This window comes from Humulus lupulus, chromosome 1, assembly GCF_963169125.1.
Source record: "Humulus lupulus chromosome 1, drHumLupu1.1, whole genome shotgun sequence".
NCBI lineage: Eukaryota > Viridiplantae > Streptophyta > Magnoliopsida > Rosales > Cannabaceae > Humulus > Humulus lupulus.
The window spans coordinates 110302373-110318061 of record NC_084793.1 but is presented as its reverse complement, the minus strand read 5'-3'; the positions used below and the strand labels follow the sequence as shown (position 1 = coordinate 110318061).

General features: G+C 47.1%; 1 non-coding gene across 1 annotated transcript; it reads left to right on the top strand.

Moving 5' to 3' along the window:
- Positions 1-15269: 15269 nt before the first annotated feature.
- Positions 15270-15376, top strand: LOC133813474 (small nucleolar RNA R71). Its single transcript, XR_009884483.1, has one exon. It is a non-coding gene; the product is annotated as a small nucleolar RNA R71 (small nucleolar RNA).
- Positions 15377-15689: the final 313 nt, after the last annotated feature.

Genomic DNA, 15689 nt, shown 5'->3' with positions numbered 1-15689 from the left:
TTGTCCTCGGGGGACTCCGAGTCTGAAGACAAGTCAACAAACTTGACCCTCGGAGGAGCGTCAAATGGACCTTCAGATTCCATGAGACCTTGTCCCGAAAGCAAAAAGGGTTCATGAATAAATGAGAGGATTGCTACAAAACACAAATGAATGGGCTCAAAACCTCTAGGCTCAAGAGCTCTAAATAACCCACTACGGGGTATAAATGAGGACATGCAATTGGGTTAACTCACGATGAGTTCAGGCCAAAGTACCCCATCCCGAGTGGTGCTAATTTGGAACCAATAAACATAAGGGAGAAAAAAAGTATACCTCAAGCAAGTAAAATTGGGCACTGTCGTGGTCAAAAGGAGATCGAGGGTCAAAAGCTCTGTCACGGTCAAATAGAGGAAAGTGGTCGAAAGTACGCGTCTGCAAATACAAAGGGGAAAGGTATTTTAGTCCTCAAATGCCTGCATGGATATAGACATACAGGAAATGACTCAAATAAATATAAAAAAAATAACAAAAGTGAGGTTGTGGGGGATTGAACCCCTTACCTCTTGAAAGGAGCAAGGATCTAAAAACCACTAAGCTAAGGAGATGGAGTGTAAATAATAGGCTAGATGTGAAGGCTTATTTATAGGAGCCACAGGCTCATCTCAACCATCGAACCTAAAGACTAATCAGTGGCCAAGAAGGGAGCTTGGCATCTAGATTAAGATCCATGAAGCAAGACAATAGGCTCACGATCAATCTCAAGAAATCACAAGGATCACCACTAACACCACCCATGTTTTCAAGACACCATATCAAAAAGTCTACCAGAGCACCTAAAGGACCTTTCCTAGACTGGGGGCCAAGTGTGGATGCTCAAAACTCCACGCTGATGAAAGACTCAAAATACTTGCTTAGAACACATGTCCCTAGATGTACATTGGTTAATCTTGACAAACGTAGCCCCAGCAAGTGTGCCACCCAGGACCCCCTCGTCTCGCGACTCGCGAGCCTAGGAGGTGTGCCACACGAGCCCCTCAGGCACCTACATGAGGTCGTTACCCCCACATCTCCACGAGGCTGTTATGCCCTCACCTCACCTCACCACATCAATGCCACCAAGGCCTCGTGAGGGATGGCCTTGCCTAGCCTCGACCATGCCACTAGGGCCTCACGAGAGATGGCTTCGCCTAGCCTAGGCCATGCCACCAGGGCTCACGAGGGATGGCCTCGTCTAGCCTCGGCTGTGCCACCAGGGTCTCGTGAGGGATGGCTTCACTTCACCTAGCCTCGGCTATGCCACCAACGCCTCACGAAGGATAGCCTCGCCTAGCCTCAGCATGACACTAGGGCCTCGCGAGGAATGGCCTCGTTTCACCTCGCCTTGGCCGTGCAACCAGGGCCTCGCGAGGGATGGTCTCGCCCAGCCTTGGCCGTGCCACCAGGGCCTCGCGAGGAATCACTTCACCACACCTCGCCATGTTCCTCGCACACAAGCATCTTGCGCTAGGAGACACTTTACGCCAGGAGGAGCCCCACACAAGCGTCTCGTGCCAGGAGACAGCTCGCGCTAGGAGGAGCCCCACGCAAGGAGGTGCCTCGCGCCTGGAAGTGTCTCGCGCCTCACCATCCCTCGCCATGCTCCTCGCCCACAAGCGTCTCACGCCAGGAGACGCCTCGCGCCAGGAGGAGCCCCACGCAAGGAGGCGCCACTGCTCTAAAGCATCTCGCGCCTCACCACACCTTGGTCATGCACACAAGGCCCCGTATCATGGGCCTTGCAAGATGATGTCTCGTCCTCACCTCACCCCGCGCATCAGCCACGCCATAGGCCTCGCGAGATGGTGTCTCACCCTCGCCAACAAACGCCACACCCCAACGACCCAAGTGCTCCCTCTCGCACCTCGCCCAGGCTAGCGCCTTGTGCGCCCAAGGCATCCCAGGTGGCCTCGTGCCTGGCACCTCACGGTGGTGTATCCTATGAGGACCTATGGAAACTCCAAAGTTTAGAGGTGAAAGAACAAGTATAATTCGAAAAGATCGTACAAGTACGGAGCTCATACGGGGTACCACCTATATGACCCTGTATGTCTGACCCAAATACTCATGCCAGACAAGTAGTGGAAGTACTAGGAGAGGGGGAATGGCATGTATGCTTCTAACTAGATGTCAGAGTGGACACCACCACCAGCACCACTGCGCCTGGTGCCACTCCTCTGACATTCGTACAAAATAAGTAGTGGAGACATCCTCACGGTATCTGACCACGTATTGGAGCCAACACCACTACCCCTGAGACCCCTTTCCTGACAGTGTAGTTGCGCACCATCTGGTCCCTTGGACCAAAATGTATCACGGGCCATTAGAGCCCACAATAAAAGGAACCCCACTTCCACATGGAAGTGGGGTTGGAAAAAACATTGTAGCATCATATCACGAGAAATACAAGTTCTTTTCTCTATTTTTTCTTCTGCAACTATTCTCTAAGTTTCTGTTTAGATTTTTGAAGTTCTTCATTGATAAGCACTTGTGAATGCAAAAAAATGACCAAGGAAAAAATCTTTGGTTCCTAGTTACACCACATGGCTAAAGGTCGGGTATTCATGCTATTGGGCTTGGACCTGTGGGTCTTGGGAATATGGAATAATTTCCCTTAGAGCTTTCCTCGATGGAATTATGGAAATTATACGTGAACATTTCCCTAGGCTAATGGCATCGTGCCATCAGGGAGATTCGCGCCTCAGATGGGCCTTATGCCTAGAAGGGTGTCTCGCACCATGCCACGCCTAGCCTCGCGCAGCGAGACACCACAGGTCTTGTCCAGCCTCGCACAACGAAGCGCTCCTTGCCTTGGCCGGCCTAGCCCAGCCCCGCACAGCGAGGCGCTCCTTGCCTTGGCCAGCCTCACACAACGAGGCACTGTAGGCCTCGCCCAGCCTCGCACAGCGAGGTGCTCCTTGCCTCGACTAGCCTCGCACAGCGAGGCACTCCAGGCTTCACCCAACCTCGGAAAGCAAGGCACTCCATGCCACGTGGAGCCTCGCGCACCTGAGGGTCTCGCACCCTCGTACCCTCGCAAGAGCCTCTCACCCACACATGACTCGCCGCGTACCTGAGGGTCTCGCTCCCTCGTACCCTTGCATTCCTTGCCATGCACACGAGGGTCTCACATCCTCGCATCAAGGCATGCCTCGCCTCGCCGTGCACCCAAGGGTCTCGCACGCTCGCATGCCTTGCCATGCACTAGAGGGTCTCGTACCCTCACACCCTGTCATTTCTTGCCATGCACCTGAGGGTCTCACACTACGTTGGGCCTCGCACCCTCGCATGCCTCGCATGCATAACCATTAGGTACAAAGCACATGTACGTGTACAAGTGCAAGACGTACGATCATGAGGATGGCAGGAGTATGACCATGACATCTGTATAACACAAGTAGTGGAGGTACGAATTTGTACAGAAAGTGGAAGCACTACATGCATGCCTCTGACTAGGTACCAGGCCAACACCATGACCTTCTGCCCCACCACAACCTGTGTCACTACCCTGACAATGTACCTATGTACAATCTTGTCCCCAAAGACCACAATGTATGAGGAGCCATTAGAGCTCCAATATAAATAGATCATCACCCGTCCAGAAAAGGGGTTGGAAAATTGATTATGTGCTAAGGATGTTAAGCAATATACAATTTCGACTCCATTGTAGTTCTGCATATCTACTCTTTCAAGTTTTCTCCATCTTCTTCTAAGATACCATTGGCAATACAGTCTTCGTTTTCTAACCTTATATCGTTGATGAAATTTCACCGTCAATAGTTTGGCGCCGTCTGTGGGAAGAACAAGCATCAAGCCAACGTTCTTGCATCACTTCTAGAAAAGAAAGATGCCAAGGCATTCACAACACTTGTGGAAGCTACAAGACGTTGAGGTTCACCTGAACGGAGAACGAATGAGAGCTTCCACGAAAGACCCTCCTCCGCCTGGGCATGGAGATATGTCGAAGGAATGTCCTCCCCTAGGGGAGGAGAAGGAAGCATCGTCCCCAGCTGTCCAGCCCAACAGAGGTTACTCAAAGCCGCCAGTGTACCCACATCCCCGCTCCCCGGTGGTGCCATGCTCAGGCTACCAAGACCCGGCTCCCTCGACGCACAGGCCAAGAAAGAGTCCCTGAGTACACTCGGTAAGTTCCAGGTCAAGGACTCGCTTCTAAAAGGATGAGATTCGCGAGTTTCATAAAAAGACTCGAAGGCTAGAAACCACGATAGAGAACATGCAGGAGTTCTTAAACGACCTCATGTAAGGAAAGTCAAGCATACCCCTTTCTAAGCGTAAAGAGAAGGAGCGTGAAAAAGGGGAAAATACTATCCCCGCTGACGATGGGAGAAGCCGACTCTCTAGCAGTAAAACTCCCCAGACAAAGTACCATGAGGAACCTAGGCCGACGAAATGCCTCCGGGAGGAAAGGCGGAGGGAAGACGATGGTCGTAAGAACGAAGCAGAGGTCACCTCATAAGAGGCGCCCTCTGGCCTAAGAGAAGAGCTCCATGGGAAGAGGTCAGAAGTAAGAAACGCACCCCCCGCGGCTCCCCTGAGGAATACAACCAAGGCAAGGGATCAGCCTGAGAACCCGCAAGACTCCTTATGCAAAAAGAGGAGGGAACTAGACATCAAAATGCAGCTCCCTCAAGGCAAGATTATCACCGCACCTGGGGGGAAAATAGATGATGAAGAATTTGATCATGATTCACCCTTCACAAGGGAGATCCAGGCAGAGCAAATCCCCGCCAACCTCAGAGAGCCTCACATGACTCCATACGAGGGTACTACGGACCCAAAGTATCACTTAGACTACTTCAATAACTTGATGAGGTTAAGAGGGGTCACCAGCAGAGCAAAATGCCATTTCTTTGTTCTTACACTTAAAGGTGTTTCATACAAGTGGTTCAAAAGGTTAAGGCCAAGAACAATCAAATCATGGCAGCAATTCTCTGGCAAATTTCTTCAGCAGCACCATGATGTCTATGATTATGTTATGCCAATTACCAGCCTCGCTAACATAAAGCAAGGAAAAAATGAAATTTTGAAGAACTATATCCATAGGTTCAATATGGAAGCAACAAAGGTGGGGAGTTTAACCAAAGCGAAGCTCAAGATGGCTATTACAGCCGAAGTTCGTCCAGGAAGTAAGTTATGGGGTAGCATGCTCAAAAGAGAAGTTTCAAGTTTAGATGATTTCTTTGAAAGAGCACAGAAGTACATACGGGTGGAAGAGGGCAATAAGAACTCAAATGTTGAAGAAAGTGAACCTTCCTCTAGTCGCCCTATTACCAATACAATTCAAGGATGCGAGAGAGAAAGTTCAGGGTAGGAGACTTAGTATTGAGGAAGGTACTTTCCAACACGCGAGACCTAGGGGCGGGGGTACTGGGGGTGAACTGGGAAGGACCCTACCAGGTCGCTCAGTGCATACCACCAAACACCTATAAGCTAGCGCACATGGACAACACCGTCATGCCTCAAGCATGGAATGCTAAACACCTCAAGAAGTACTACCAGTCAGACTTCCACATCCAATGCAAGCAGTATCTGTGCTTAGTTTGTTACGTTTTAAGTTATCTAGGTAGACAAGAATCAAAGAGGTTGCCTAGATAACCTCCCAAGTAGATGTAAACTTTATATATATATATATCGTTGTAACCTGCCTACTATGAATGAAACTGTTCACATCTTCACATGTTATTTTTCTTCTCTATGTGAGCATCAACCAAAGTTTCTGCCGAAATAAATTTCACTAGACACTTGGGGGAGTAGGACAGGAGGAAAAGCATACAGCAAGCAGGAGGATCCTCAAAAGGACTTCTCGTATCAGGAGGATCCTAAATAGGGACTCCTCATATCCTAAAAAGGGCTCCTAAAAAGAAGGATCCTAAAAAGGACCCTCTATCAGGAGGATCCTAGAAAGGGCTCTTAAAAAGGAGGATCCTTAGAAGGACTCCTTGTATCGGGAGGACCCTAAAAAGGACCCTCTATCAGGAGGATCCTAAAAAGGGCTCCTAAAAGGTAGGATCCTTAAAAGGACTCCTTGTATCAGGAGGATCCTAAAAAGGACCCTCTATCAGGAGAATCCTAAAAAGGACCCTCTATCAGGAGGAACCCAAAAGGACCCTTTGTATCAAGGCCTTAAACGAATTCTTTTTAAAAAAAAATATGCATGGTGAACCCTAACAAATAGGGAGGAGATCTTGCAAGGCAACTCCTGAAGTTGACAAGGATTAACTACCCTTACGAAAATCAAGGAGGCCAAAAGGTCTTCAAAAAAAGAAAACAACAACAATAAGCTTCCAAATAAAGGCAGATACTCTCTCAAAGGGAGAAGCCCCAGAAAAAGCACCTGCCAATAAGCCTAGAGCAGCCACCAAGCCGTCTAGCCAAAAAGGGTCCTAAAAGAGACCCTTACAAAAATAGTACTATGAATAATGAAGAGAAGGACGCTTCTCGCAAGAAATAATAAGTGCGCGCAAAAATATATAAAAGGATAGCTAGAACCCAAGGGGTCAATATATCCTTATAAGAATATTCAAGAGGCACCAAAAAAGGACCCATTGAACCCTTTCACATGGGCTCCAAAGGACCTCTAGCGTGATAAATAAAACAGGGGAACCTACCAAACCCCATCATACGGGCTCAAAAAGACCTCAAACACAGAGGGATAAGAGATGAATAACCGCATATGTATATATTAAAAGAGAATCTTGGTAACATGGCAAGATTTTAAAGAAAAAAAAATTAGTGCAAGCACAATAAGGCTCGAACGAGCATACATTGACAGCGGGCTAACTGGAAAAAATTATGAAGTGACAATCTCAAGGCCTCCTGCTACGCGTGTTCCACCCAGCTGCCCAGGCAACGGCGTGCTTGCCAAAGGAGGAGAAATCGAAGTTTGGATCCTGCCTCCATACACCGTAAAGGGCGCGCTCTATGGATCTATACTCAATAGCTGCCTTGTCCGTCTCTAAGGAAGTGAGCCTCTCCTGCGACACGACTATAGCAGCCTTAGCACCCTCAAGTTAGCCCTCCACGGAAGCGACCCTCTTCTGCGACGCAGCCATGGTAGCCTTGGCACCCTGGAGTTCGGCCTCTAGGCTGGTGACCCTATCCTGCAACATCGTGGCCTTGGCAATCGCCCTCTTCTTCTTTTTCGATGAGGCAGAAATTTTCGCCAAAGCCTTTTCTAGCCTAGACCTGGTTTCAGCAAGCTCCCCCTCGAGTTCCTCGAACCGAACCACAAGATGGTCCCTCTCGACATTCGACGTGGAAAGGTTGTGAGCTGAGTCGGCAAACCGCTGAGGCACGGTATAGGTCTGCACAAGAAAAATAACAACAACAATGATAAGTAACAAAGAAAAAAAAAAGAAGGGAATAAAAAGATATAAGGCCGACATAAGATGCCTGAACTCACCCAGGCAGTAGAGCACGTAAGAGTCTCCCCAATGTCTGAGATAGTGAAACTCCCAAGACCACTCCAATCAGCTTCAAGGAGGCCTGAGGCGATCTAGACATACCGCCGCCTGTAAGAGGCCGCCATGCGACCCACCCAGGGCGCCCCTTTCGAGCCAAGGGTACCTGGCTGGGTGAGGACAAACGACCCGCTCGCCGAAACAGGAGGGGGCGCAGGAAGATCGGAAAAGTGAGCCCCGGTTAGATCAGGAGGGGGTGCAGGAAGATCAGGAAAGTAAGCTCCCGATGGACCGGGGTCGAGGGGAGCCTGAGGAAAAGAGTCAAATTCCACAGGATCGGGACAAACAAAATGCCCCGGCATGGCCTGTAGGTCCTAAGATTGGGATGCCATGTCAGAGTCGAATGGGGGCAAAGGGAGAGCATTCCCCGGGGGATGGAGATGGCTGGTGAGGTTGTCCGTGTCCAAGGGAGACTCCCTCCGGCACACACTCGGCCTCACCTTCACCCGGGCGAGGCTCAGCCGAGGCAGCCTTCGTCTTCTTTGACCCAGGAATAGTCCACAACAACCCGGGATCTGAAACCGGGGACAGCTTGTGAAAGTTGAGTTTTTCCACAGTGAATAGGTATGTAGCCTTTCGCACGGTGGGGTCAGCAGTGATGAGTTTGTTCACGGCGTTCGCCTCCGAACCAACAACTACAGGTATGGCGACCTCCTCTGCATGATTCACACCATTGTCGACACAAACATAAGTTATAAAACAATAAGTTAAAAAAAAAGGGTGGCTCGAATTGCTTACTAGGAGCAGAACGAAAGTGCTCACGAACAGAAAGAGGGCCCTACACAAAGAAAAAGTCCTGCTTCCCGGACCCCGGGTTGGACACTGCACCATCTATCAAGGGGACTGCAGTATTGGCTTTCAGCAGGAAATAAAAGCTCTTGGATTTGGGAGAGGGCATGAGATTGTACAGGTAATGCACCCCTTGGGCTGTAGGAGCATGACAGACAAGTTCCATAAACGCGATGAAGAGGCAACTCAGGGTCAGCCAACTGTTGGGTGCCAGCTGAAGTGGAGCGAGGTCAAAATAGTTTAGAACCGCGACGAAGAACGGGTGTAAGGGGATTGTACCACCCGCCTTCAGGATATGCTCGCTAAGGGCCACGTAGCTCGAATTAGGGCAGTCAGCCCGGCACTTGTCCGAAGGGATGTATAATGAGTACTCCGGAGGAATACGGTAGTCATCTACTATTTCCCTTAATCTATTTTCAAACACGTGGGACACTAGGGAGGATGCCAATAGGGGGCATCGTCCTGGTCATCAGCAGACACTTGTCGTCGTCCTCTCTTCGGCATATTTGCAAAACTAAAAGAAAAAGGTGAGGAGGAGACAGAACATTTTACCCTCCATTTTTTCTTCCTAGCAAGAGTCTTCCAGCGGGGCACCGGCTGCGGAAGCGCTAAACTAGGGAAGATCGAAAATAAGGGCTGAAGATAAGATAGGGCGGCCCCATGACAGTCATCAGGAAAGAACGGGCTAGGAGGCTCAGGCGGAAGATGTCCCTCCATAAACTCCAACTCCACCTGCAAATCTAAAAGGGTCACCCTAAGGTTCGCTACATGGTCACTAAGGTCAGGAGGGAAAGGTACTCCGTCTCCTCTCAACACCGAGTCAATTTCTCTCTCTACCACCCAAATTTTACGCCTAAGTTCAGCCATGTGATCGAGATGACGAATACGGGCCTGCCTTAAGGTGTCATGGTCATGGTAAGGATTTTCCTTAGGGGACTCTAAGTCTGAAGACAAGTCAACAAACTCAACCCCCGGAGGAATGCCGAAGGGATCTTCACTTTCCATGAGACCTCGTGCAGAAAGCAAAAAGGGTTCACGTATAAATGGGAGGATTACTACAAAACACAAAGGAATGGGCTCAAAACCTGTATGTACAAACGCTCTAAATGACCCACTATGGGGTATAAATAAGGGGGCATGCAACTGGCATAACTCACGGCAAGCACAGGCCAAAGTACCCCATCTCGAGTAGTGCTAATTTGGACCTAATGAACATAAGAGAAAAATAAAATATACCTCAAGCAGGTAAAATAAGGCACTATTGTGGTCGAAAGGAGGTCAAGGCCAAAAGCACTGTCACGGTCAAAAAGAGGCAAATGGTCGAAAGTATGCGTCTGCAAAAATAAACAGAAAAGGTGTGTTAGCCTTCAAATATCTGAATGGATACAGACATACCAAAAATGAGCTCAAATATATAAAAAAAAAGGAGGAAAACATAGCAAAAGTGAGGTCGTGGGGGATTGAACCCCTTACCTCTTGAAAAGAGCAAGGATCTAAATGCCACTAAGCTAAGGAGATCAAGTGTAAATGACAGGCTAGGCCTGAAGGCCTATTTATAAGAATCAAAGAGAAGAGTCTACGAGAGCACCTAAAGGTCCCCTCCTAGACTGGGGGGCAAGTGTGGATGATCGAAACCCCACGGTTATGAAAAAGCCAAAAGCGCGTGCTAAGCTCCCATAAATGCCTAAATTCACGCCCAGGCGCCCTTGGCCTCGCGCCCGCACCCTTAGGAGCTTCGCCACAGCCGCAAGCACCTCGCGCCTAGAGGTTCCCCACATAAGGAGGTACTTAGCGTATCGCACCCCGCGCCTCGTGCAAGCGCCTCGCGCCTGGAGGTGCCCCACGCAAGGAGGTGCCTAGCGTCTCGCGCCTCGCGTACTTGGCCTCGCGCCCACACCAGGAGACGCCCCACGTAAGTGTCTCATGCCTTGCGCCTCACGCACGCATCTCACGCCCACACCAGGAGACGCCCCACGCATGCGTCTCGCGCCTAGAGACGCCTCACGTACGCATCTCGGGCCCACAAGCACTTGGCCTCGCGCCCGCACCAGGAGACTCCCCACACAAGCACCTCGCTCCAGAAGGCACCCCACGCAAGGAGGTGCCTCGCGCCTAGAAGCGCCTCGCGTCTCATCACGCCTTGGCCGCGCACCCAAGGCCCCGTGCCATGGGCCTCATGAGACGATGTCTCACCCCGCCTACAAGCGCCACACGCCAATGACCTGAGGGCTCCCTCTCGCACCTCGCCCAAGCCAGCGCCTTGTGCGCCCAAGACATCCCAGGTGGCCTCGTGCCTAGGACCTCAAGATGGTGTATCCTATGAGGACCTGCGGAAACTCCAACTTGTAGAGGCAAAAGAACAAGTATAATTCAACAAGATCATGCTAGTACAATCTTGTACAAGGTACGACCTTTAAGACCCCGTATGCCTGATCCATATACTCATGCCAGATAAGTAGTGGGAGTACTAGGAGAGGGGACATGGCCTGAATACTTCTAACCAGGTGTCAGAGCAGACACCACCACCACCACCACTACGCCTGGTGCCATTCCTCTGACATTCGTACAAAATAAGTAGTGGGGACATCCTCACTATACCTGACCATGTACTGGAGTCGACACCACAACCCCTGAGGCCACTCTCCTGACAGTGTACTTGCGTACTATCTGGTCCCCTGGACCACAATGTATCAGGGGCCATTAGAGCCCCCTATAAAAGGAATTCCACTTCCACTTGGAAAGGGGTTGGAAAAAACACTGTAGCACTGCACCATAAGAGATACAAATTTAGTTCACCATTTTCTTTCTGCAAGTGTTCCTTGAGTTCCTAATTAGATCTTTGAAGTTTTTCTTTTGATCATCTCTACATTTCTATTTTTCAAACTTAACTTGGTTGACGAGTTCTCACCGTTAACAGTTTGGCGCCGTCTGTGGGAAGGATAGATTGCAAGTCACTGTTCTTCCGTTGATTATAATAAGAAAAAAATGCCGTGACGTTCAAAATGGTTGAGAGAGCCGCGCGAGGTGGAAGTCCATCTTGACGGAGATCAGCTAAAAGCCTCCATGAGGGATCCTCCTCCACCTACAAACATGGAGGCCACCAGGGAGCCTGAAGTGACCAAAGATGAAAGGGAGGCCTCGTCCAAACATCGAACAGCTCAACTTCCAGAATCACATTGAGGGGCATCTCACTTATCCTTGAGATATTACTAGTGTGCTGAAACCAATCACAAGCCTTCACAAAAGAATTAGCATCTTTAAATAAGGTTGGCCAATAAAAACCACTCTGCAATACCTTAGTTGTTGTTCTTGTGGCTCCAAAATGCCCACCACATTGTAAATTGTGGTAGTGGGCAAGAATATAATGCATTTCATCCTCAGGTACACAACGGTGAATAATTTGATCAACACAATGCTTATAGAGAATAGGCTCCTCCCAGTAGTAATGCTTCACCTCAGAGTAAAATTTCTTCAACTGTTGCCTTGACATATCAGGAGGCACAACCTTTGCAACAAGGAAATTCACAATATCAACAAACCAAGGCACAACTGGATTTTCACTCACCCTAAATAATTGAACATTTGGAAAGAAATCATTGATCTGCACAGCTTTCTCATTCCAGCTCTATTCTATTTCTAGTCTCGACAAGTGATCAGCTACGAGGTTTTCAGTACCCTTTTTTATCACAAATCTCCATATCAAACTCTTGTAGCAATGGAACACATCTGATTAAGCGAGGCTTTGCTTCTTTCTTAGCCATCAAGTACTTGATAGCAGAGTGATCAGTATACACAATCACCTTATTACCAATCATATACGGTATCAACTTGTCAAAAGCAAATACTATGGCTATCAACTCTTTTTCTGTTGTGGCATAATTCAACTGTTCATCATTTAGAGTTCTACTAGCATAGTAAATGGAGCGAAATACCTTGTCAATATGATGCCCCAAAACTGCACCCACAACATAGTCACTAGCGTCACACATCAATTCGAACAGTAAGTCCCAGTTTGGAACCACAACTATAGGTGCAGATATCAACTTCTCCTTGAGTACCTTGAAAGCATGAAGGCACTCCTCATTTAAATCAAAAACCACACCATTCATCAATAGTGAAGAGAGAGGCTTAGACACTTTAGAAAATTCTTTGATGAATCGTCGATAAAATCCCACATGGCCAAGGAAACTTCTTACACCTTTCACTGACACTGGAGGTGGTAATTTCTTAATTGTTGCAATTTTTGCTTTATGCGCCTCAACACCATCTCTAGAAATCTTGTGTCCCAGAACAATTCCCTCTTTTACAATAAAATGGCATTTTTCCCAATTCAACACCAGATTTTCTTTTTCATAACTATTCAACACATTTTCCAAGTTACCAAACAGATGTCAAACGATGAGCCAAAGACAGAAAAATCATCCATGAAAATCGCAATGCTCCTTTCCACCATATCTGAGAAGATAGCCATCATGCACTGTTGAAATGTTGCTGGCGCATTATATAGTCTGAATGGCATTCTCCTGAAAGCAAATGTGCCAAAGGGACATGTGAATGTTGTTTTCTCTTGGTCCTCTGGTGCAATAGCAATCTGATGGTACCCTAAATATCCATCCAAGAAACAATAGTAGCTATGGCCTACTAATCTGTCAAGCATTTGATCAAGGAAAGGCAAAGGAAAATGATCCTTCCTTGTAGCCTTGTTGGGCTTGTGGTACTCAATACAAATATGCCACCCCATCACAGTTCTCGTTGGAATGAGTTCATTGTTTTCATTTTTTACCACGGTCATACCACCCTTCTTCGGTACCACTTGTACTGGGCTCACCCATGCACTATCAAAAATTGGGTAGATCACCCCGACATGCAACCATTTAAGAATCTCCTCAAGTACAACTTCCTTCATTGCTGGATTGAGTCTTCTCTGAGCCTCTATAGATGGCTTGCTATCTTCCTCCAATAAAATTTTATGCATTATTGTTGAAGGACTTATTTTTCTAATATCCGCCAATGTCCACCCAATGGCCAATTTATGATCCCATAAGATCCTCAACAATTTTTCCAATTCTGTTTTTGAGAGGTCAGCTGAAACAATTAAAGTTAAAGTCTCGTTCGCTCCCAAGTGTGCATAACATAAATGATCTGGAAGATCCTTTAATTCCAACTGCAGTGCCTGCTGAATGGATGTTAATGGTCTTTCAGACTCCTCTGCTAACTCTTCAAACTTCATCCTGTATGGTTGGTAAGAATTGATCCGATTTACATATTCTCTCATCTCAGCATCATCATTATCTACCTCACTACCTGTTAACACCGCCTCTAAAGCATCACTACTCACCCTTCTTTTTTAGACTGCTTTCTCTCTCACACCCACACTATAGCAACTGTCACTAGCCACCAGATACTTCATTGCCTTGAAGACATTAAATACCACCTCATCTCCTTGAACTCTTAGTTTAAGCTCTCCCTTTTGAACATCAATGAGAGCTTGGCCTGTGGCTAGAAATAGTCTACCAAGAATAATAGGTACATCCATATCCTCCTCCATGTCAAGAACGATAAAGTCAGCAGGAAAAATAAACTTATCCACCTTCACAAGAACATCTTCAACGATACCCCGTGGATGCTTCACTGATCGATCTGATAATTTTAGAGTGAATGTTGTTTGTATTGCCTCACCCAAACCAAGTCTTCTGAACATAGATAAGGACATCAGATTAATACTCGCCCCCAGATCACACAAAGCATGCTTACATTCAAATTTTACAATTGTGCAAGGTATAGTAAAGCTTCCTAGTTCTCTCAACTTTTGGGGCAGTTTCCTCTGTAATATTGCACTACATTCTTCAGTGAGCACCACAGTTTCATAATCTTCCATCTTTCTTTTCTTAGATAGAATTTCATTCATGTATTTTACATAACTGGGCATCTTATCCAAGGCCTCAGCAAAGGAATATTGATATGAAGCTTTTTGACCACCTCTAAAAACTTAGAAAACTGTTTATCAAGAGTAATTTTTCTAAGCCTCTGAGGATATAGAACTCGGGCTGGTTGGTCTACAAAAACTGGAGGAACTTTCTCTATACTCTTGTTATTTTCAGTGACATTTTTCTCTACTATATCAGACTTTCATCCAAACCTTCATTCTGAACCACTGATTGTTGTACACTGGAGTGCTCAATTTGTTGACCACTCCTTAAAGTAATTGCTTGAACTTGCTCCTTAGGGATAACTTCAGTGTTGCTAGGCAAGTTTCCCTGTGGTCTATTATTTAACATATTAGCCAACTGCTCCACTTGTGTTTCAAGATTTCTAATAGAAGATCAAGTCTCTGTCATGAATTGAGTTTGAGTGTTGGTGAGAGTCAATAATGCAGCTTGTAATTCATTAGGCCTGTCTGGTGGAGCTTTACTCATTGGTTGTTATGGCCTAGGCTGTTGTGATGAAGAGGCTTGATTCATTGGTTGTTGAGACATATTCTGCTGAAACTAACCTTGAAACTGAGGTTTCTAGCCCTTATTGTTTCTCTAAGAAAAATTGTGTTGATTTCTCCACCCATGATTGTAAGTGTTGGAGAATGGATTATTGAATGGCCTCTGAAAATTTCCCATAGCTTGAACCTGAGCTTGGTCCATAGGAATGTTATTATTACTGCTAGGAGGACACTGATCAAAAGAATGAGAACCACCACACAAGTCACACCTAGCTACCATCTGAATAGCATTAGCAGATACAATGTTCTACTGTAATTGTTTTGTCAAGGAGGCCACTTGTGCTATCAAGGCAATAATTGCATCAAGTTCATGTACCACAGATGACCTCTCATCAGACCACTGATGATTATTTCTGGCCATGTCCTCTAGGAGCTCATATGCTTCATTGGTAATCTTACTCATGAATGCCCCACCAGCTGCAGCATCAATAATCATTCTTGTTGTACCACACAGCCCATGGTAAAAATTGTGAACCAGCATCCACTTCTCTATACCATGGTGGGGGCATTTCCTCAATAGATCCTTGAAACGCTCCCAAGCATCATATAATGACTCTCAATCCATCTGATAGAAGTTATTAATTTCTTCTCTCAATTTAGCAGCCTTCGAGGGAGGGAAAAACTTAGCCAAAATTTTATGAGCAAGGTCTTGCCAAGTATTAATAGAATTTGCCTGAAGCAAATTAAGCCAGCTCTTAGCTATTTCCCGCAAAAAAAATGGGAAGAGTCCCAATCTTATAGCATCATCACTGACCTAATTATACTTGAAGGTATCACACAACTCCAAGAAATTCGCCAAGTGCATATGGGGGTCTTCAGAAGGCAAAGCACCAAATTGGACAGTGGACTACACCATTTGCGAAATCGCCGGCTTAATCTCAAAATTTTTAGCCTCCACATTCGGCGGTCTT